General features: G+C 41.4%; 1 long non-coding RNA gene across 1 annotated transcript; it reads left to right on the top strand.

The window, feature by feature from the left end:
• The first annotated feature begins 9,304 nt into the window (after window positions 1-9,304).
• LOC130833740 (uncharacterized) lies at window positions 9,305-11,375 on the top strand. The gene is made up of 3 exons (XR_009048539.1): window positions 9,305-9,805; window positions 10,677-10,856; window positions 11,121-11,375. It is a non-coding gene; the product is annotated as an uncharacterized LOC130833740 (long non-coding RNA).
• The last annotated feature ends 10,708 nt before the right edge of the window (window positions 11,376-22,083 follow it).

Genomic DNA, 22,083 nt, shown 5'->3' with positions numbered 1-22,083 from the left:
TGAATGATGTCTGTTTATGGTAACACTGGAAACCAATGATAATTTTTTATACATCTTTATTGGAATATAATTTCTTTACAATGTTGTGTTAGTTTCTGCTGTACAACAAAGTGAATCAGCTATATGTATACATATATCCCCACACCGCCTCCCTCTTGAGCCTCCCTCCAACCCTCCCTATCCCATCCCTCTAGGTCATTGTCACCAAGCATCAAGTTGATCTCCCTGTGCTCTGCAGCAGCTTCCCACTAGACATTTTACATTTGGAAGTGTATATATGTCAATGCCACTCTCTCACTACATCGTAGACTCCCCTTCCCCACCCCCAACCCTGCCATGTCCTCAAGTCCATTCTCTTCGTCTGCATCTTTATTCCTACCCTGTTACTAGGTTCATCAGTACCATTTTTCTAGATTCCATATGTATGCATTAGCATATGGTATGTTTTTCTCTTTCTGACTTACTTCACTCCGTATGACAGACTCTAGGTCCACACACCTCACTACAAATAATTCAATTTCGTTGCTTTTTATGGCTAATATTCCATTGTATATATGTGTCACATCTTCTTTATGCATTCACCTGTCAATGGACATTTAGGTTGCTTCCATGTCCTGGCTACTGTAAATAGTGCTACAATGAACGTTATGATACATGTATCTTTTCGAATTATAGTTTTCTCAGGGTATATGCCCAGTAGTGGGATTGCCGGGTCATATGGTAGCTCTATTTTTTAGTTTTTTAAGAAATCTCCACAGTGGCTGTATCAGTTTACATTCCCACCAACAGTGCAGGAAGTTTTCCTTTTCTCCACGCCCTCTCCAGCATTTATTGTTTCTAGATATTTTGATGATGGCCATTCTGACCAGTGTGAGGTGATACCTCATTGTGGTTTTGATTTGCATTTCTCTAATGGTTAGTGATGTTGAGCATCTTGTCCCCCAATGATAATTTAATAGCCTCATCTCTGGTCTGAAGTTCAGGGCTTCTATAAACAATATACGAGGGCCGATGATGGGTGATGACTTAGAGAGCTGGATTAGGGGGGGCGGAATTGTGGGAGGGAGGGGATATGGGGATATATGTATAAATACAGCTGATTCACATTGTTGTACAGCAAAAACTGGCACAACAGTATAAAGCAATTATATTCTAATAAAGAGCTTAAAAAATATATGTATGAGGAGAAGACAAGGTGACTGGTAGTGATTCTGCAAAGATATGTGGGTGAAAGGAATGGTTGTAATGTAATGAAATAGCCTTCATATGTTTCCTTGTGGAAGATATATGTTAATTTCCCAAATGTATGAGCATCTGTGTATTTTCGTGGGGAATACACAGTGCCTTTTCTAACACTGAGATGCTTGAAATGGGGTTATTTCCCTTTCAAATGAAAACCAATTAAATAAATTATTTTTTTTCCCTCGATGCTTACAAAGTGTGGGAGTTGTCTCCAAACATTACTAAATGTTCTAATTTAGTCATAAATGGGCTGGAAGAATGTAGCATAATTACTAAGTCCAGAGTAAGTTGTTCTAAATATTTTATCTTGTTCAGCATATGCTGTTTAAAAAAAAAAAAAACCCTCAAACTATAATTGTCAATATTCAATTCACAAAAAGTAAACAACAGCTGAGTATAATGGGATGATAAATGATCTCTCCATAATGCCCGCCATATGGCAAAGAGTATGTCCATTTTGATGGGGAAGATGGTCACGTTTATCAACTGAGTTATCTTCTTTCTTTGAATTCTTCCTGTAGGAAAAACATCCCCGGGAAAACTAGAGGCATTTTCCTAAAGCAGACAGGAGGACGTGAGAAAAAGTTGTATGGTATGGCTGGATCACAGATGGGAGCAATTTAAAACTCACTATGGCAATTGAAAGGGGTGAAGTAAAAAAAAAAAAAAAAAAAGCCACCTATTTCTGTAAGAGCAGCCATTGTAGAAGCATCACACATGAAACGAACAAGCATAAGTGGAAAGTGTGTGGATAGGTTTGTATTTATCAGTTTCCGTTTCTGTGAATGGAACAAGCTCTCATGGGCCCAGCTCATAACTTGGATTCATTTTAAACGCATGGAGAATTAATCTGATTCTAGGCAAGAGAAGCTGCTTGAAATTTCTTCATTTCTTCATTAAACAATCAGATGTTTTGCGTACGTGAGTTTTAAGCTCAAAGGAAATACATACGCACCATTTCTCTTCAGAGTGAAGTACAGACAGGGAGGAGGGCACATCCCAGCTGCTGTTCCAACCAGATACTTCAAAGCTGTCCTAGAAGAGAAATGTGGGGCCCATCTCCAAAGAATGGGCCTTGCTTCTTGTCTGAGAGAGATAAGGAACAGAAGTCCAGCTTGGGGACAAAGGGCTTTGTGAAAAAATGCTGAGGAACAGGTCAGCCCCTTGTTTATCCACGAGAATGATAGCAATCGACCTTGAATCCTTTTTGGAATGAGCAGCGGGATGTGGGAGCAGGTACAGTATTGAATGAATAAATGAACAAATCGTGGAACTAATTAATTAATTAATGACCACACCTAGGCAGAGAGGAATGAACAGGAGGGTTTGCTGAGAACAGTCAGGAGGAACGGGCAAGTTCTACATGGTCTGATGGAGGGGAAATCCAGCAATTCGGAGGCAAAGGACTGCTTTCTGAACTTCAGTTTTCTGGAGATTATAATTAGTACTGTGAATATGTTTTGCAACTCTAAAACTGCATAAAGTGGTACTTATCTCATTCTGCTTGTCTCCTTGAGGTGCTGTTTTAAAAATTGATGGCATTAGAATTAATCAGATTAATCTCTGAGCAAAAATAAAGGCTGCCTTTTCCAAGGGCTCTTCACCATGCCAGGCAGGGTGTCTGTCCACACACAGAGACTCTTTCTGTATAGAGACTCCACCGAGCTCAACAGGGGCTCCAAGAGGAATCAAGATGGGTACCACAGAGACGGCACAGGGAACAGGCACACACACCACTCAGTTATTTAAGGCTACTTGAAGGAACACAAAAGAACTCTAAGAAAACAGGGGGACTTCAGAGAAAAACTCAGGATGATTTGTCGGAAAAAAACCTGTAATGTTCATTGTAAGGATTCTTGATGGGAAAGATGGCATTACCATTGCCTGAGACATAGAAAAGGAAGAGTAAGGATTCTGGAGGGAAAACATCCTCAATCATGAAAGGAGAACCTGAGTGACTGGGATGTTTGATTGATTTCACTTCCATCAGTGTCTGGGACCTGCTCAGCCCTGTCCTGGAGGAACTGAGAAAAGTAGAAAGTATGTGTAAGTCAGGGAATCGCTTTAGGCATGACAGTCCTATGAAGCATGCCAAAACTAGGACAGAACGGGATGGATTGCCAAAGGGAACAGAATGGGCCTTTTCTCAGAAAAAGAAAGAACGCTATGAGCTGAAGCAGCAGAGAAAGAGCCTTACTGTGCTAGCGGGCAGCCCTCCTGGCCCCTCCTAGGAAACACACAGCTATTTCTTCAGTGTTGGATGATGATGGTGAGGCTGACAGTGATGGGAGGAAAATGTCTTAAAAATGAAAATCTGAGAAAATGCTGCATCTTGGTCCCCATCCCAAGTCATTTAATCATGAGAAATAACTGGATTTGATTTACCATAGCATCATAATGACACCACATTCGTGGCAGGGATCCTAAAGGCCGTATCCAGGTCACTCTCTTTCTTGAACAATTTTAGTAATATTGATTCTTCCCCTCTAAGGTGTTCCTTTCCATCCATGATCTTGTCTGATGGTACTTACCTAACAACAAATGTCAAGTTGGGAGAGGGTAATTATATGTCATATCTCTTTCTTCTAGTTTAACTTGACCTTTTCTTGATGAGGCATTTTTCTCCCCTTGAGGACTAGCATTTGGATGCCACCTAAGCAAGTATGATGGATTGTTCCTTGATATGGAACTTCTCATATGAAGGGTTTCAATGTGAAAAGTCAGTCCATCATTTTATTTTTTAAATTAACAACATTTTTACTGATTTACACAGGTTCTGCCCAACTGTCTAGACAAAGGCATAGAACATATACGTTTATTACATGACAGATGACAAGAGCTCCCAGAGGATGTAAATATTATTTTAGGTTCTAGATTTGTCTCTGTCTTGTCTAACTTTCCATTATGTAACAAAGAGTCATCGTGATCTTCCTGCAGAAGATATGTTGTCTTATTCATATTAGGATTTATACTGACTTAACATATATTTGGGGGGAACATTTGTGCATGGTAGGAAGGGTGAATCAAGTTTGCTCATTGGTTTTTCATAAGATTTCCTCATTTCATTGTCCTTAGAGAGTGATTGATGCTGTGGTTTGTATTTTATAAGGCAGATCTTTAAGTTGGTGGAATAATTACACTTGCACTTGACTTTTATGCCTAAGAAATAATTGATGATGCTTGTGGAATGTTCACATTTCATGTTGCCTAGTTAGATTATTGAGGAGGCTCAGTTTTCTGGTCTATGTTTTCTTTTGCTTGTTTTGTTTTGAGAGAAAGAGGTCAGCAGGGCACAGAAAGCCACTTATCTGAGATTATTAGAAAATAAAGAATTTAGAGTGAACAGCTCCAGAGAGATTTATACAGGTCCCTTAAAAAAATTAGGGTCTGAAGGCTTGTAGGAAAAAGAGGTCCAAGCAGGGAAAATAGGCAGATTATTTCCTCAGGAAGAATATATGTTTGCATGTCTCTTAAATATGATGATTTTAGGGTAATTTGGTCCCACCATAATCACAATACCACCATATATTTTTCTACATAGTAATACTCCTGTTTAGCTCAGCAAGATTTACAGATGTTTGCCGATTCCTGCAGCAGTCAGAGCAGCTATTGCGTCACTTGTCCATAAATCCTTAATGAGTCCTGTCTAGGAACAGGACTATGTGGCCCCATGCAGGAGACAATTTTAGATTAAATCTTAGTTAATCCTAGTTAATATCTCATTAAGAGAGTTAAGCACCACCTTTACAATGTTTAATTACACTGTTCAAAAAGCCAACATACATTTGCAAATCCTAAATAAGTGAAACTTGAAATAAACTTACTGTGATTCAATCGCTCTGTACCACAAGTAATCACATACAATGCTGTGGTCCTCTGATCTTGGCAGTACCTTGCGCAGAAGTTATCTGTTGATAGCAGCCTGACTGAGGGTAGGTATAAAAAAAGGTAACTCCTCACCCCCAACGCCCTGTGCAAGTGATTGCATTAATTATAGTGGGCTTCTGACCATACTCTGCTAATGAACTCTCGGTAGCTCTCCAATGAAATGGGCCCAAACTCTGGTTCATAGCTTGCACCAGATTGACTTTCACTCTAAGTGTGTGAGCACAAAACAGTTAAACAGCAGAACCCTAGGAGACAGGAAGCAGACAATTTTAACCATAGCTGTTGCCCCTGAAGCGCAATGCGGGGTGGGGGTGGGGGGTGTTGGGCTTTATTGCACAAGAAAGGAAGCATCCAGAGAGAGGAAGGGCATGAACTTGTATTGAGTGCTGTGTCGGGCACCATGCCAGCTGCTGACATAAACCATTCTTGGGCCTCACGGCAATCCTAAGCCATAAGCATTTCAAGGTAGGAAGGACACATCTCAGAAGTAGGTAAGTAACTTACCCAAGGCCTCACAGCACGCACATGGCAGATCCTGGCCTGCAGCCCAGACCAGTGTGCTTGGAAGACCCTTCCTTTTCCACGATGCTCAGCTGCGTCCATTCCACCTTCTGTGCTGAGGAGACACCTGCATGGCAAGGGGACCGTTTGAGTTAAGCTCTCTATATTTTAAGAATAAGAACTCAGGTCACCTCGAGGAATGAAGAATGTGTTGTATCTAGCGCTATAGAAATGAGGAAACAGTGATCCTGGCCTCATGGTCAACTCTCAGAGAACCCCAGAAAAGCAGAACACCCAGGTTTCAGGAAGGTTAGAATGGTGTCAGAGCCAGGTTCAAGGGGACTGCAATGAGAAACTTGTCAAGACGCCAAGAGGCTTCTGGGAGCTCAGGTGGTGGAGTTTCTGGGTCTTCTGCAATGTGCCCCGCTTACTCTCTGCAGGTTTGCTCCTCTAGGCATCTCTGATTCTCTTCCACTCTCAACCGCCTTTCCCACCTTTTACTCACAATATTTTCTTAAAGCATCCATGTGCCCATTGATTCTGCTTCCTCTCAAGTTCAGCCTGCTCATGGCTCCTCCTGGCCTCTGCTCAACTTCAAGTCCTCTTTCTTGTACACAATCTGAACAACTCTCGCTGCAAATTGCCCCCTTCTGCCAGTGTTTCTTAATTCTAACTCCAGAAAGTTAGACGGCTGAAGCCCACTGATCCTTGTTTGGAAAGGCTTTTCATGCCAGAGTATCATGGACAGTGAACCAGCCTACATGTTTTGACTGCCCTTGAGTTAGGGATTCAGCCTGGTCCAGTCACCCCAGGAGAGCTCTGGGTACACCTAGTTCCCTTAAGAGGGGCTAGGGGCTTGGCTGGCAGGATGACTGGCAAGAATGAAAATTCATCTCCCATCCGTATAGGTCAGGGGCAGTAGGGAAAGATCACAAACTGGCAGTGGCACAAGACGGTAGCTTCAGAGAGTAGGGGGAAGGCAGCATCAGGAAGAGATGGAAAGACTCTCGGTAGGGAATGGAGAGTGCTTGGGGAATGAGCTGCAGGCCACGAGCCATCAATAAAACATTTGCTGGGAACAGATGGCTTCTTACAAAGGAATCACTAAAGACGCCAGGATCACTTCTTTCCTTTCTACTGGTTATGAGCTTCATGAAAGTGTGTACAATCTCGTTGACACCTGAGATTTTCTCTTACTACCAACCTTGATATAGCATCTGAGAATATGACCTTTTATCATGTATTTTTCTCTCTCAAACTTATTTTTTTTAATTATTTTAATTATATAAATAACATACAAATGTATCCTCACTATGAAAAATTCAAACTGCACAAGTAAAACCTTCACTCTCCTTTTCAAATCTTGCTTCTTCCCCAGAGAACATTCTGGGTAGCCTTCCAGGCCCTGTTTCTATGTGTATGGAGTTGCATTTTATTGTTTTGTATGAATGAACAGAGAAATTTTGTACTTTGCAATCTAGAACCATTTAAACCAAAGTAGGTATGTGAGATTTTTCATATCTCAGAAATATCTGCAACCACCCCCCACTCACAGATCCTGAACGCCAACAAAAGCTAAACAACTCAGCAGATGATTCATCGGCCAAAAGAGTCATTTGGTCAAAGTGTAAAAAGGTACAGGGGTGATATGACCCCTTATCTCAGGAGCAGAGGCACTCTGTCCATGACTTGGCTCCTGCCTGGTTTGGTGCTATGAACTCTGTACACATTTGCCAGATAAATAGCAGCTGAATTGAACCAGTATAGAGGTCAGGGCCAGCAGATGAAAATGGAAGTTCCCTGACCATAAACAACCATAAAAAGTCACCCTAGACGATAATAGGAAAGGGAAGAACTAAATACACAAATGGAAATTTTATCTGACAGCCCTACCTCTCCCCATAATTGTCGTTATTTCCATTCCAGCCTCATCAGATTAAATTCTTCAAAGGAGAGTTGAATCAGGAATTTAACCCTGCATAGAATTCTCACCAATTTATAATTTAAACCTTCATGAATTTGGAGAAATTAGAAAAGAAAATCCTGAATTTAAAAATTCTCTCTTCTAAAGTGCAGTTTAATTACTAATTATATGTAGCAACTTGAATTAGTCTAATTAAGATCATGAGACTTTTAAAATGATTGGCAATTAGGGCATCAATTAATACTATTTATATATGAACATGTGCTTTATTTAACATATAGTTTTTCATATATATATTTTTTCATTTTTCATGTATTTTTTACCTGTATATATTTTTCCCCTTATAGGTTATTACAAAATATTGAATATAGTTCCCTGTGCTATACAGTAGGTCCTTGTTTATTTTATATATGGTAGTGTGTATATGAACATGTGCTTTTAATCTGTAACACTTATTTGCTTAATCCAAAATCATTCAAGTACGGGTTAAACTTGGATTGTAAACTATATGAAGGCAAGGATCCCGTTTTTCTGTTCCAACAGCCCTGCCTTGCCCCTAGCATATACACACAGGGCACTGAATATATCTCATGCATGAACTTGCAATGAATGCATATGGACTGCTGAAAACATAACATGTTGAGATCCTGGAGATACAGGGATGAACAAGACAGACAAAATAGTCGCTTTTTTTAAAAATTCTTATTTATTTATTTATTTATTTATTTATTGGCTGTGTTGGGTCTTCTTTGCTGCACACGGGCTTTCTCCAGTTGCAGCGAGCAGGGGCTACTCTTTGTTGCAGTGCGTGGGCTCCTCATTGCCGTGGCTTCTCTTGCTGTGGAGCACGGGCTCTAGGCGCAGGGCTTTAAAGCACAGGCTTAATAGCTGTGGCACACAGGGTTAGTTGCTCCATGGCATGTGGGATCTTCCTGGTTCAGGGATCGAACCCGTGTGCCCTGCATTGGCAGGCGGATTCTTAACCACTGCGCCACCTAGGAAGCCCAATAGTCACTTTTATAAACAACTAACATTGGGGTGCCTGGAGAAAACAGAAAGTAACATGTAAATGAATAAGTAGAAATCATTTCAGATAGTGATCAATGAATGAAGAGAACGTCACAAGCTAAAGGGAGAGAATGCCTGGGGGTGGGGGTGTATTTTAGTTAGGGTGGGCTGGGAATTCCTTCCTTGGGGTCACATTTAGGCTGAGACATGAACGATAAGAAAGAATCAGTCAGGCTAAGACCTACAGTGCAATGGGGGAAACCAAACAGGTCCACGTGAAGCAATTAGCAAATCATGAGGGGCTGCACTATGGGGTGAGGTCCATAAAGACCACGGAGCACCCACAGTCATGGGGGGTGGGGGGCAAGCTGTCTCTGGTGTAGGAGAGGGAAGGTTTTCCTGGACCCTCTTAGGGTCCTTGGCTAGGTCTGAAAATTAAACTGATTTATAGGAGAAAAGTATGCAAATGTATTTAGTATAAGCTTAACGGGACACGGAAGTCTTCGTAAGGAAGTGAAGATCTGAAGAAAGAGTTAGACTTGAATATTTTAACACTGGGTTTCAGAAGAGTAGACAGTCGTGGAGGATATGATAGGGCAAGGAGTATGAGGTAAGTGTAATAACTGGGGGAACTTACAAAACCTGTCTGTTAGGATTCTTCTTGGCACCTTTTTGTCTTGTTTTGGAGACAAGGATGTTCCTTTTCTCCAGGTACAGAGAAGGCACGTCTCACATGAGAGTTTTATGACCTGTTTCAGGGAAGCAGGGTGAGGTGGGGAGGAGCTCAGAGGAACACTCCTGTTTCTGCCATTTTCTCAAACTCTTTCGGCTTAAAATATTCAATATAAGAAGGGGCCGTATTTTGAGGTCAGTGTCCTGAACCCTATCACTGATCTCAGTGTGTCTGTATCTGCTCTGGGTGGGATTTAGGATGAGAGAAGAAGGAAGGGCAGACGGCTGGCAGAGCAGGACAGAGGTGAGGCAACGCAGGGGACTCAGGAGGGAAAGGTAAGGAAGCATCGCCAGTCAGGGTCGGGCAAGGGCTGGTTCCCAACTGTGAGCACCTCCTTCCCTTTTGTTCACTTCCTGCTTCTCTTGCCTCACCCTAGTCCCAGCTCTGAGGATGGGCAGGAATGGACTTGGTCAGAAGACAGCAAGAAGCCCCTCCAGACTGAAAGGAAGAAAGCAGTCCCTGACATCCGGGAGCAGGACTGAGTTGCTTTCAGCTGGCCACACCAACAGGTAGGCTTTTACCCTTCTCCTACTGAAGGCAAGCAATTGCACTAAATAGCAACATCAGACAAGGCTACTCTGTGATCATGATGGATCAAGATAAAAACAAGATCATTCTGTAATTACGTCTGAATGCAGACAACACACGAACTTGTGCAAGACAGGTACCAAACATCCTTGCTCCCAGCTAAAATGAGGGACAGTGCTTCTTTGTCATTTACACCTTTAGGCTCCCTCTAGTCTGCCCTCCCTAACCTCATTAAGATATATCCATCGGAGAATTCCCCAGCTTCCTGACAGCAAGCAATCCAGAGCAAAGCCCAGCTCCCTGGACCACTCCCTCCCGACATCAGCAAGCACAAGCCTCAGAACTCCCTCTCTCCATCTTGTCCCACTGAGGCCCTAGGACCCCCATGGATGTACTCTCCCTGTGAAACAGGAGGGAAGGGGGCAGGGCACAACCTTTAAAAGAATGACATAGCCCGAGGACATGACATAAACTGATTAAAGCCACTTAGGTTCTAGATGGTGGACGAATCGACTTCCACTAGACCTTGAGCCTCGGTATATGCTCATTGTAACACATCAGCAAGCTAACTGACACACCCACAGGTACCATGACAGTTCCAAGGCCTACCATAAAGGTCAAAAAGTGAGCTGTGGTCCAATTCCTGGAAATCGCCATCCCTTCCCCCAAATAGCTAGCATACTCCTCCCACTCATTAGCCTATGAAATTACCCACCCCTATAAAAACTGACAACCTCATACGCTAATGCCTTTCTCACCTTCTGAGATGGCCCACATTCTGTTTGTGGAGTGTATCTCTCTAAATAAATCCAATTCTTACCTATCACTTTGTCTCTCTCTGAATTCTTTCAGCAATGAGACATCAAGGACTTGAGCTTCATTAAGTCCTGAGACCAAGTATGTGATCTCCGTCCCAGCGCATGGGTTGAAATTCCAGTCTAAGTTGCACGGTTTCACCTGCTCAAAGTGACAGTAACAACCTTGACTTGTTCAGGGTATTGCTGGTGGTCCTAGCTGCGGGGATTGACAGAGGTGAGAATGCTTTCACTGAAAGTGGAGAGAAGCGAGGTGGGGTGGTTGGACCCTAGCAGATAGGGCCCCTGGAGAAAGAGAACCAGGATCTAAGCCTGGCAGTAATGTTTGCCCTTAAAAAGTGTCAGTAATTAATGATCTTAAGGGAACAAAGGAATGCAAGAACAGAAAAAAAAAGGCAGTCAAACAATAGTGCAGTGATAAAGCAGAGTCCTAGTTCCTCTTCAAGGCATATGCATAATAATAGATCTTTGAGTTCTGCAGGAACTAAGGCCCCCACCCCGGTGGAGGATGGAATGAAGATGTTGACCCTCCTGACTTCAGTCAACTAAAGCTTGGACTCTATTGACCTTTGCCCCCAATTCTATGCTGAATTCTCCTCTGCTCAAGCCCCTTCATGAATATGCATGTTCCCTTAGCTTAATAATTCCCCAGTTTTGCCATCCAGGAGACACTGCTTTGGGAAAGATCCCAAGCGTTCTCCTTACTTGCTGCAAGTAATAATAAATTCTTCCCTCTCCCGCCCTTTGGCTTGGTTGTGTCTGTTGGCTCACACTCACCAAGGGGGGAACCCAGCTTTTGGGTAACAGGACCAGTCTGTTTACAGGACTTAGCAAGTAGGCGACTCATCCTTGATAGCTGGACCAAAGCCCTGGGGAGGAAATATGTTGTTGGTCATGTCTTGGGACTGAAAATAAAGGGATGGAAAAACACGAGACAAATGTTAACAAAAATAAAGCAGTAGTAGCAATGTTAATCTCAAACAAAAGGAAAAAAAAAAGAACAAAGAGACAAAAGAACAAAAAGTGACCTGAAGAAAAATGATGGTATTGGGTATTAAAAAGTTGTGGCCGGTTGATTTGGGGATGGGGTAGGTGGCCTGAGCTCTGGGCTTCTTTTGACGGGTGGGAAAACTGAGGCAGCAGCTAAGTGACTTCCCACAATGTGGGTATGGACTGAGATAGAGCTTCTGGGTCTCTCATTTTTAATATCAGCAGTAGCTCCTCACGGCTTTACAGCCACCCTAACCACATTTTATGTTACTAGAAAAATGAAACCATTTCTTGGCTTTTTAAAAAGGTCATCTAATATGCAAATTCCAATGAGGAATTTAATAAGTAAAACAATTCTCTCTTTACCCTTGAACTTAATTTTATCATCCATTAAGCCAGCAGAGAAGGGAGTGTCTTTGCTAACTGCTCAGTGCTGGGTCTTGTTTTTCTAGAAACATGAACTCTCTGTCTCCCATGATTCCCCAAAGATCACGGCAGCTCAACTGAGATAACTCCTGGGCTTCATTTATTCCTAGTTTTGTTGCATTTGTGCACCAAGCCCTCAACCACAGGTGTTGTTGACACCCTAAAAGTCCAGAAGAAAGGCATGGCTAAGAAAACCTGACACCTCTCCATGGAAATACATTCCAGTGAATGGAATTGGTCTGTCTTGGATTTTCTGGCTGGAATTTTCAGAAAGAAGCCTGATTTTGATACAAAACCAAACTTGGGTCCACTCATACACTGCACAGCAAAGCCAATTTACCAACACTGGGCTGTAGTGAAGAAAATTACTGTGTTTATTGCAGGTGCCAAGCAAGAAGAATAAGCGACTCTTGCTCAAAAGACCCAAACTCCTGGATGCTTTTCAGGGAATGACTTTTAAAAGGCACATTTGGAGTGAGGGATGCAGGGGGCATGACTTTCTTCTGATTGGTTGTTGGTGATGAAGTAATAGGGTGATGTTTTGGGATCAACAGCCCTCTGTTCTGAAACAGGAGGGAAGGGGGCAGGGCACAACCTTTGAAAGAATGACATAGCCCGAGGACCTAACGTAAACTGATGAGACCCAAATGGGTCCAAGATGGCAGACAAGTCAACTTCCAGGCGCCATGACAGTTCCAAGGCTGACATGAGGATCACAAAGTGGGCGGTGGCCCAGTTCTGGAATACTCCACCCACTCATCAGCCTACCAAATCACCCACCCACCCCTATACTGTGGTGCCTTTCTCACCTTCTGAGATGGTCCACACTCTGTCTGCAGAGTGTGTTTCTCTCCAAATAAATCTCTAAATAAACTTCTTACCTATCAATTTGTCTCTCACTGAATTCTTTCTGTGATGAGACATCAAGAACCTGAGCTTCATTAAGTCCTGAAACCAGGTGTGTGATCTCAGTTGGGAGATCTTGGGTTTTGGCTGGGTTTGAGTCCCGGCTGTGGGTTCAAGTCCCAATCTGAGGTGCACGGTTTCAGTTCCAACCAGTCTGGTGTCTCTGTGCTTGCGCTCAGCATGTAGTCACCATCCTCCACCTGGGTGGAGGGGTCTTAGTTCTTCCAGGACAACTCAGATACGTATGATTGTTAGTTATATCCGTTTGAAACAGGAGGGAAGGGGACAGGGCACAACCTTTAAAAGAATGACATAGCCCTTGGGATACGAATAAACTGGTTAGAACGAACTAGGTCCAAGATGGTGGAAAACTCAACTTCCACTAGACCTTGAGCCTCATTATATGCTTATTGTAATATAGTACTATATGCTAAATGACACACCCACAGGCACCTTGACAGCTCCAAGGCTGACCATAAAAGGCCAAAAAGTGGGTGGTGGCCAAATCCTGGAAATCCCCACTCCTTCTCCAAAATAGTTGGAATAATCCTTCCACTCATTAGTGTATGAAATTACCCAGCCTATAAAAAGTAACCACCCCAAATTTTGGGGCCTCTCACCTTCTGACATGGCCCACACTCTGTCTGTAGAGGATATGTCTCCCAAGGCCATTCTCACCTTTTGAGATGGGCTGCATTCTGTCTATGGAATGTGTACCTCTCTAAATAAATCCACTTCTTACCTGTCACTTTGTGTCTCACTGAATTCTTTCTGTGATGAGACATAAAGAACCTGGGATTCATTAAGTCCAGAGACCAGGTATATGATCTCAATTAAAAGACAGTGGGTTCAAGTCCCAATCTGAGTGTGTGGTTTCACCTTGAGGAGGAACTAGGACTCTGTTTTATCACTGAACTATTATTTCTTGACTGTTTTCCTTTGTTTCTGCATTCCCTATGTCCCTAATTAGTAACTGCTTAAGTCTGCTCTTTGAAACTCAGGAAAGACCTAGGAAACTAAAGTATTTTTCCACAAACAAGAAACAGAGGGCACCTAGGTGCTTTTGTACCCAGGAGGGCCCTGCAGCGTTCTGGGCTTGGTTTCTATTTCAAAGAAAAATAGGTATTCTAGGACTAGGTCACAGAGAAAGTCTCCTCCACCTTGGAAAGGACAAAGCATGGGCCTGTGTTCCAGGCTGTGAGGGAGAACATCTCATCTCCCTTCCCTGTAAGTCTGTGTGGCGCCACCACTCGCTCCACCCTCAGGCTATTTGTGTGTGTGTTTCCCTGACTTTCATACTGTCAGATCCCAGAGGGCAGGACGCCTCGCTGATTCACCCTTGTATTCTCCACAGTGCTGTTTGGAGAACTGAAACCAGCTCACCCTAGCCAGGCCTGATAGTAACCATTTGCATCAGAGTTATCTTAAACAGGAGGTCCTGGTGAGGAATGCAGAAGTAACAAGCTACCACCAACCGGAAGAATTCCAGAAAGGTCAAAAGGAGAGAGGAGACCCCAGTCCATATGTCCTACCAACCTCCCAGAATCCTTCTCACTGAAATCCATCTTGGCTGAGTGATGTGTGCACCACCACGAAGTACCCAGAGGCAGAGTGATTGGCCAGAGACAACCCGGAAACTAACCCCATCACCATAAAACCTGAGACTGCGAGTCACATGGCAGAGCAGTCCTCCTGGGTTCCCTGACCCTGCTGCTCTCTGCCTGAGTACCCCTTCCCAGTAAAGTCCCTTGATTTGTCAGCACACGCGTCTCCTCAGACTATTCACTTCTGAGTGTTAGACAAAAGCCCCCTCTCAGGCCCTGGAAGCAGTTCCCCTTCCTGCAACAGTGCTAGTCTAGTGCCTGTCACCAAGTTGGTTCTTGATCATTGACTGACTGCCTTTCTACCTGAAATATACTGGAGAAAGGTTTCAAAAATAGTTGAAAAAAACTCTCTGATGGGAGTTTTGCTGGCTGGGAAGGTGATGTAGGGTAACTTCTCAGCAGGTTTTGAATTTTGAGTGCTAGGGAAAAAGCAGCATGATTTGAAGAGAGGCACATTTTACTCAGATATACTGGGTTATCTTTGTTTTACATTTAAATGAAACATTTGGGTCTACATAAAATTTGGATGACACATTAAGGGCAATTTCCTCAGTGTGATTCAGGTTGCTGATTAGAGAACTGAGGCCTCCTGGAGTATAGTGTTTGTGCTACTGATTGGTTAAGGGCTTTTCTAGTGCGGGGTGAGCTCATTTTCCCCTCAGAGAACTGAAGAGCAGAGCCTTTCAGGCACAGCCAAAGTGAACTCTCTTCAAAAAGTCTGATCCCCTGAGCTGAAGCTCTTGAGCTCTCTTCTCCACTACACAGGAAGCAAAGACATGTCAGCTGCCCTGCGTAGTGAAGAATTAACCTCCATCACAAGAGGTCTGACCTTTGTCCTTGGCTGCTGGGAGGTGATCTCTGATGTCTTTCTTCTCCTGGGGCAGTGGATAGTCTGATAATGTGATTTAGGGTGGGGCAGGCCATGCCAGAAAGACCAACCTCAGGGCCAAGGCTTTGGGTCTCCCAGGGTCAGGGGCCTGGACGCTGAGATCAACCACGTGGGCAATCAGTCAATTACATCTATGTAATGGACCTCGGTAAAAACGAAACACCTGAGCTTCCTCTGTGTGTATTGTCACATGTTGGCATCACAATGCCTCTGATATTTTACATTCATTTTACATTCACTTGCTCATACTGTCTGTGAAATCCGGTGTGCATTTTGCACTTAAAGCACATCTCAGTTTGGACTTGCCACATTTCAAGGGCTCAGAAGCTACCTGTAGTTCCTTGTTCCCATATTGGACAGTGTAGCCTCAGATCGCATCCCTTCTCACCTATCCAAGGACATCACTGATTCACTGCATCTCCTACATGGATTGGTTTTCATCTCTCTCCTGGATCACTCCCATTTTCAAGTAAATGTTATTTTTCCCCTTCTAAAATAGCCCTCTCATGACCCCACTTATTTTTCTATAAACCCTATTTTGACTGCTCTTTTTTAAAGCAAAATGACATTGTTTTGCTACTTGCCTTGTTTAGAATCATTGTTTACAATTTCTTTCCCACATTCTCCCCTAAATCCACTTCCAAATCAGGCTTTATCTGCCGGCACTCCTATAAAACACTCTATGAAATTTGACAAATGACCACTGTATTAATCAGTTCAATGGTAATTTCTCATTTTTCATCTTGCTTGATTTAGCTGATGGCACTCCATCTAAAAAACTATTTAACTTGAGGATACCACACTCATGCTTTTCCTCCTACTGCATTGGTCACTTACCTTACCTGATTCCTCTTCATCTTCTCAAACTCTGAATGTTGAGGGCCCCAGGGCTTAGTATTTGGTCCTCTTCTCCAGCCAATTTATATCATTTTACTTGAAATTGAATTTCATGGCTCTAAATATTATCTATCTGGTTTCCACACACAAATGTCTATCTCCAGTCCAGATCTTTTCCCTAAACTTCACTCATCTTTTCACGTGCCTGCTTATGTTAGTTTCTTAGGGCTACCCTAGCAAATTACCACAAACTGGGTGGCATAAAACTGAAATTTATTCTCTCACAGTTCAGAAGGCCAGAAATCTGAAATCAAGGCATTAGCAGGGCTGGTTCCCTCTGGAGGCAATGAGGCAGAAGCTGTACTGTGTCTCTCCCAAGGCATCTGGTATTGCAGGCACTCCTTGGCGTATCTTAGTTTATAGAAACATCTCTCCAGTCTCTGCTTCTGTCCTCACATTGCATCCTCCCTTGTGTGTCCCTGTGTGTTCATGTGGCCTTCTTATAAGGACACCAGTCCTTGGATTTAGAACTCACCCTAATTCAGTATGATTAATTTAAACAGTTAAACCTGCAACGGTCCTATTTCCAAATAAGGCCATATTCTGAGGTTCTGAGTAGACATGATTTGGGGGGGATGCTATTCAGTCCAGTACACTACTCAATATTGTCCTTTAAAATCAATTGGGCATCTATTTAAGATATCAAAAACTGAACTAGGGACTTACCTCATGGCACAGTGGTTAAGAATCCCCCTGCCAATGCAGGGGACATGGGTTCGAGCCCTGGGCCAGAAAGATCCCACATGCCATGGAGCAACTAAGCCCGTGTGCCACAACTACAGAAGCCTGTGCACCTAGAGCCCATGCTCTGCAATAAGAGAAGCCACTGCAATGAGAAGCCCACACACCGCAAAGAAGAGGAGCCCCCGCTTGCTGCAACTAGAGAAAGCCCGTGCACAGCAACAAAGACCCAACACAGGCAATAAATAAATAAATAAACAAACAAACAAAACTGAACTAATTTTATCCATCCCTCTTCCACCCATACTCTTCTTTATCTCAGTTGATAAAAAATCCAATCTTCCATTGGAATCCTACCTTTACCATATATCTAAAATCTGACCACTTGTTACCACTTCCACTGTTACACTGTAGTCTAGGTCACCATCACATCTCACCAGGATTGTTGTAATAGCCTCTTAACAGGTCACTCTGCTTCTACTCTTGTCTCCCTACAGTCTATTTTCAGAAGAACAGCTAGAGTGACCCTGTCAAAACCCAAGTTAGATTATGAACCTTCCAATGGCTCCCATTTTATTCAGAGTAAATGTCAGAGTCCTAACAATGTCACACAAGAGCCCCCTTACCTCTCTGTCCACATCTCTGGTTAATCACCCACATTCTTACTCTGCTCCAGCCATAGAGGACTCCATACTGTTCCCTGAAGACTCCAGGCACCCTCTGACCTCAGAGCCTTTGCACACGCAGTTCCCTTCACCTAGAATATTCTTCCCCCAAATATCTATACATGGCTTATTCACTCGCCTCCTTTAAGTATCTTCTTCAAATGTCATCTCTTCAAATGAGTTCTACTCTGATCACCTTGTTTATAATTACAAGCCCCCATCTCCCAGCCCTTATCCTGACACTGTTGATTTCCATAACCCTGCTCTAGTTTTTCCTCTTGGCCCTTATTACCTTCTAATACATCATATAATATACTTATTAATTATGTTTCTTGTCTACTTCCTCTACAAGTAAGGTTCATGAGGGCAGGAAATATTGTCTTTTGTTTTCTGATGTATACCTAGAACAGTGTCTCACATATTAGATGCTCAATATTTATTAAATAAATGAAAGATTAATTAGGTGAATGAGAAATGAATGAGGAACTACTTTCTAGGCATAGAACAGATTAAAAGGAATCACAAAGTAAGGAATTCTACATTTTACTACATAGAAATTTAAAACTTTATCATGTATAATAGAACACAAAGATAGGCTACTATACTATATATCTTAGAAAAACCTCATATCTCTCCCAAAGTAAGACCTTTTAAAATTTTAGAATACGTGAGTACTTATAACAAAAATTCAAGCTGTAAGTCATTTTTCTCCAATTCTAGAAAAAAGGAGTTGAGGTTATCATATGCACTTTTGCTGAAGGCTGCCTAGATAGCTTTATGTTTTCTCTGTAGTACTGATATAGATTAGGATTTACTTATGGGATTTTACACACTTTTAATTTTCTATCCATGCTTGTTTTTCCAAATTCCTGTTGGCCCTTTGATTCAAATTTTTATTTTAAACACTATTTTAAGCAAATGAAACCTAAAAATGTAGGAAAGACATTTTGAGCCATCACTGGAATTTAAAATGTTTTTAAAAAATGCACATGGAATTATCCTAATGATATTAAATGGCTTTACTATAAATAATCTTCTAAGGAACTTATATAAAAAGCTTTTAGGTAATTAAGGCCAATTTTTGACACTGTTTTTTAATCAGAAAGGATTTGAATTGAAGCTGAAAACAGACTCAGAAGCTTGCTAGCTGATGCCTTGTGTTCTTCCCTGTCCTGGGGCCCCACCCACAACCAGTAGAGACTTTCTAGCCACAACCCCCTCACTGTGCAGCTGAGAAAACCAAAACTCAGGAGTTAAGCAAGTTCCATGCTGAGTAGTTAAAACCATGATTTTGGTTTCATTACAATAGAAGCTCCAGTAGGCAATTCTTTACAACTATTTATTAACTGTTAGTGTTAATACTAAAAACATAGGAAGTTAATAAGGGGTAGGGTATTAAATTTTTCTTTCTAAAGAAAGAACTATCTCTAAAGAAAGTAACATTTTACATTTTTTAAATATTCATTTTTTTCTATAACATTTTATTGAAAAATATAATGCACATACAGGAAAGTGCATAAGATAAATATACAACTTAACACATTGTTGTGTTGTAAACACCCATGAAATCACCATTAGGTCAAAAAAACAGACTACTTCTACTATCTAGAAGACCCCTTCTCAACAGCAACCACCTCTCTTCCTCCTTTCTCAGAGTAAGCACTCTCCTAGCTTCAATAATAATCAATTCCTTACTTTGCTTTAGATTTTCACCACCTAAACATGTACCCCTAAAATATGTTTAGTATTTATTTTCTGTTTATTCCCTCCATTTTTGTTGTTGTTGTTGTTGTTGTTATTGATTTTGCTGTTGTTTTTCAATTTTTTTTCCTACTGTTTTTCCCCTGTTCTACTTTTTTTGAGCTATTTGAATGTTTTATAGTATTCCATTTTAATTTACCTACTCTGATTTCATCTATATTTCTTTGTATAGTTTTTAAGTGTTGCTTTAGGGATTACAATATACATATTTCACTTTTGACAGTCTATTTAGAATTATTATTTTACCACTTCTTATGGAATGTGGAAATCTTACCATCTTTTAGATCCCTTCGTCTACTCCCCTTTTACCTTGGCACTTTATTACATATTATATCAACATGTATTCAAACCAATCAGACAATTTCATAACTTTTGCATTCAAACTTCAAGCACTTTTTAAAGAACTCAGTCTATTTTATTTACCCAGATATTTATCATTTATGTTGCTCTTTTTTAAGTACTGATGTTCCAAGTTTCTTTCAGGTATCAGAATCAGTTTGCTAGCAATAAATTCTCTTCATTTTCCTTCATCTGAGAATGTCTTTATTTCACCTGCATTTTTGGAGGATATTTTATCTACATATAGAATTCCAGGTTCTTTTCTTTGAGCATTTTTTTAAATGTGCTACTTCCTTTTAGCCTCCATGATTTCTGATGAGAAACCCACAGTCATTCAAATTGCTGTCCTTCCATAAGTAAGGTATCTTTTTTCTCTGTCCATGTTCAACATTTTGTTTCATTGCCTTTAGTTTTCAGCAGTTTGATTATCATATCTGAACATAGACTTCATTGCATTTATCCTACTTGGAATCCTGAGCTTCTTGAATCTATAGGTTTATGCTATCTGCTAAATTTGGAAAGTTTTCAACCATGATTTTTTTCAAACAATTTTTCTGCTCCATACTCTTTCTCCTCTCCTTCTGGCACTCTGATGACATAAATGTTAGACCTTTTGGTATCATCTCTGAGGACAGTCAAGTCCCTGAGGCTCTGATCTTTTTCATTTTTCTCTGTTGTACAGATAGATAATTTCTATTGATCTATCTTCTGTTCCACAGACTCTTTGACTCTCTACTCTGTTGCCTCCATTACATTATTAAGTCTATCCAGTGAGATTTTCTTTTATGGTTATTCTATTTTTCAGTTCTAAAATTTCCATTTAATTCTCTTTTTGTATCTTCTATTTTCTTTGGGGAGACTTTCTATTTTCATTCATTTCAAGAGTATTTGCCTTTATTGCTTGGACCATTTTAAAGTCTTTGTCAGATAATTTCCACATCAGGGCCTTCTTGGCTTTGATGTCTACTCATCATTTTTTCCCATGTGAGCTTAGATTTTCCTGATTTTTCATATGCTCAGTAATTTTGGATTATACACTGGATGTTTTGAATGTTGTGCTATGAGACTCTGGGTCTTTTCTAAATCCTGTGGATTATGTTATTTTTATTTTAGCAGGCAGTGGTTACAATGGAAAGTTCTTTTGGTTGTGGTTTCACAATTAGTTTTCCTTTCAAAGCCTTTGCTGTGCTGTTCAGACATGTCCTGTGGATGTACCACGGAGCAGCCAATCTGGCATCTGGATAGAGGTCTACCCTTTAGTTCAGTTCTCAAAGTCTGGTGGTGTTTAGAATTGAATCCATGTTTAGAGGTAAGCCTAGGATTTCATAAAGAACGTTTACGGACTTATGTTCCAAAATTCCTCTCTTTGCAATCTCTCTGGTACTTTTAAGTTTGTCGGGCTTCCCCCTTACAGTCTTTAGGCCAGAAACCTGGGGCTTTAGTTACTCTGTTCTTCCTTGTGCTTGCCATGACCATATCACATTTGGCATAGATGGGAGGGGAGTAGAAGGAGAGAAAAAATGAAGACAACAACAGGGGTGTGTTTTCCCTTTCTTGAGACCTCAGTTCCTTCACTTGGACAGAAGGTTCTCTCTTCCTCAGAGTTTAGGTCCCTGTGCCTGTCACTACTGCAGGATTGCTGGGGCACTGGGGAGCAAGAAAATGAAGAAAAAAGAAAAGAAAAAAAAAATGCAGGAGTTCTCCTACTCCTTCTTAGCATGAGAAATACCCATGCTTGCTCTTTAAGTAGAGCTAGAAGGCTCCTAGGGCTCTCTCTCTTTACACCCTTCCAAGTTGAGGCTTACTTGAGTCCAAGGGGATATCATGATTAAAACAGCAAACTGACAGCCCATTCAATGGTACTTTGAATCCTGGGTTTCTTTCCTGATCCTCCTACCATTATTTACTTTTGGGAATCACCAACGAGATGTACCATGCATTCTTCCAGGTTCCACAGCTGCATTTAGTGGAGACACAGGATGGAATATGGTTATTTCACCTTACCCAGAACTACAATGAAACATTTTAATTGAAAAAGTATAAAATTAATCACTTAATCAAAAAATAAGAAAGACTATTGGAAATTCACCACTCTAATAGAACTACTGTGTACACTTGGCATATACAACCTTTCACATATTTTCCATGCAAAAATCATAGAAATACACAAAAATACACAAAAATGTAATTGGTATAGATTAGTGGTAAAAACGTGAATGCCGGCTGGTTTGAATTTCTTCTCTACCATTTTATAACTTGTGTGATCTTGAGCAAACTATAAAATCT

Source organism: Hippopotamus amphibius, chromosome 12, assembly GCF_030028045.1.
Source record: "Hippopotamus amphibius kiboko isolate mHipAmp2 chromosome 12, mHipAmp2.hap2, whole genome shotgun sequence".
Taxonomy (NCBI): domain Eukaryota; kingdom Metazoa; phylum Chordata; class Mammalia; order Artiodactyla; family Hippopotamidae; genus Hippopotamus; species Hippopotamus amphibius.
The sequence above is the reverse complement of the archived record's forward strand: the minus strand, read 5'-3'. Positions and strand labels throughout refer to the sequence as shown.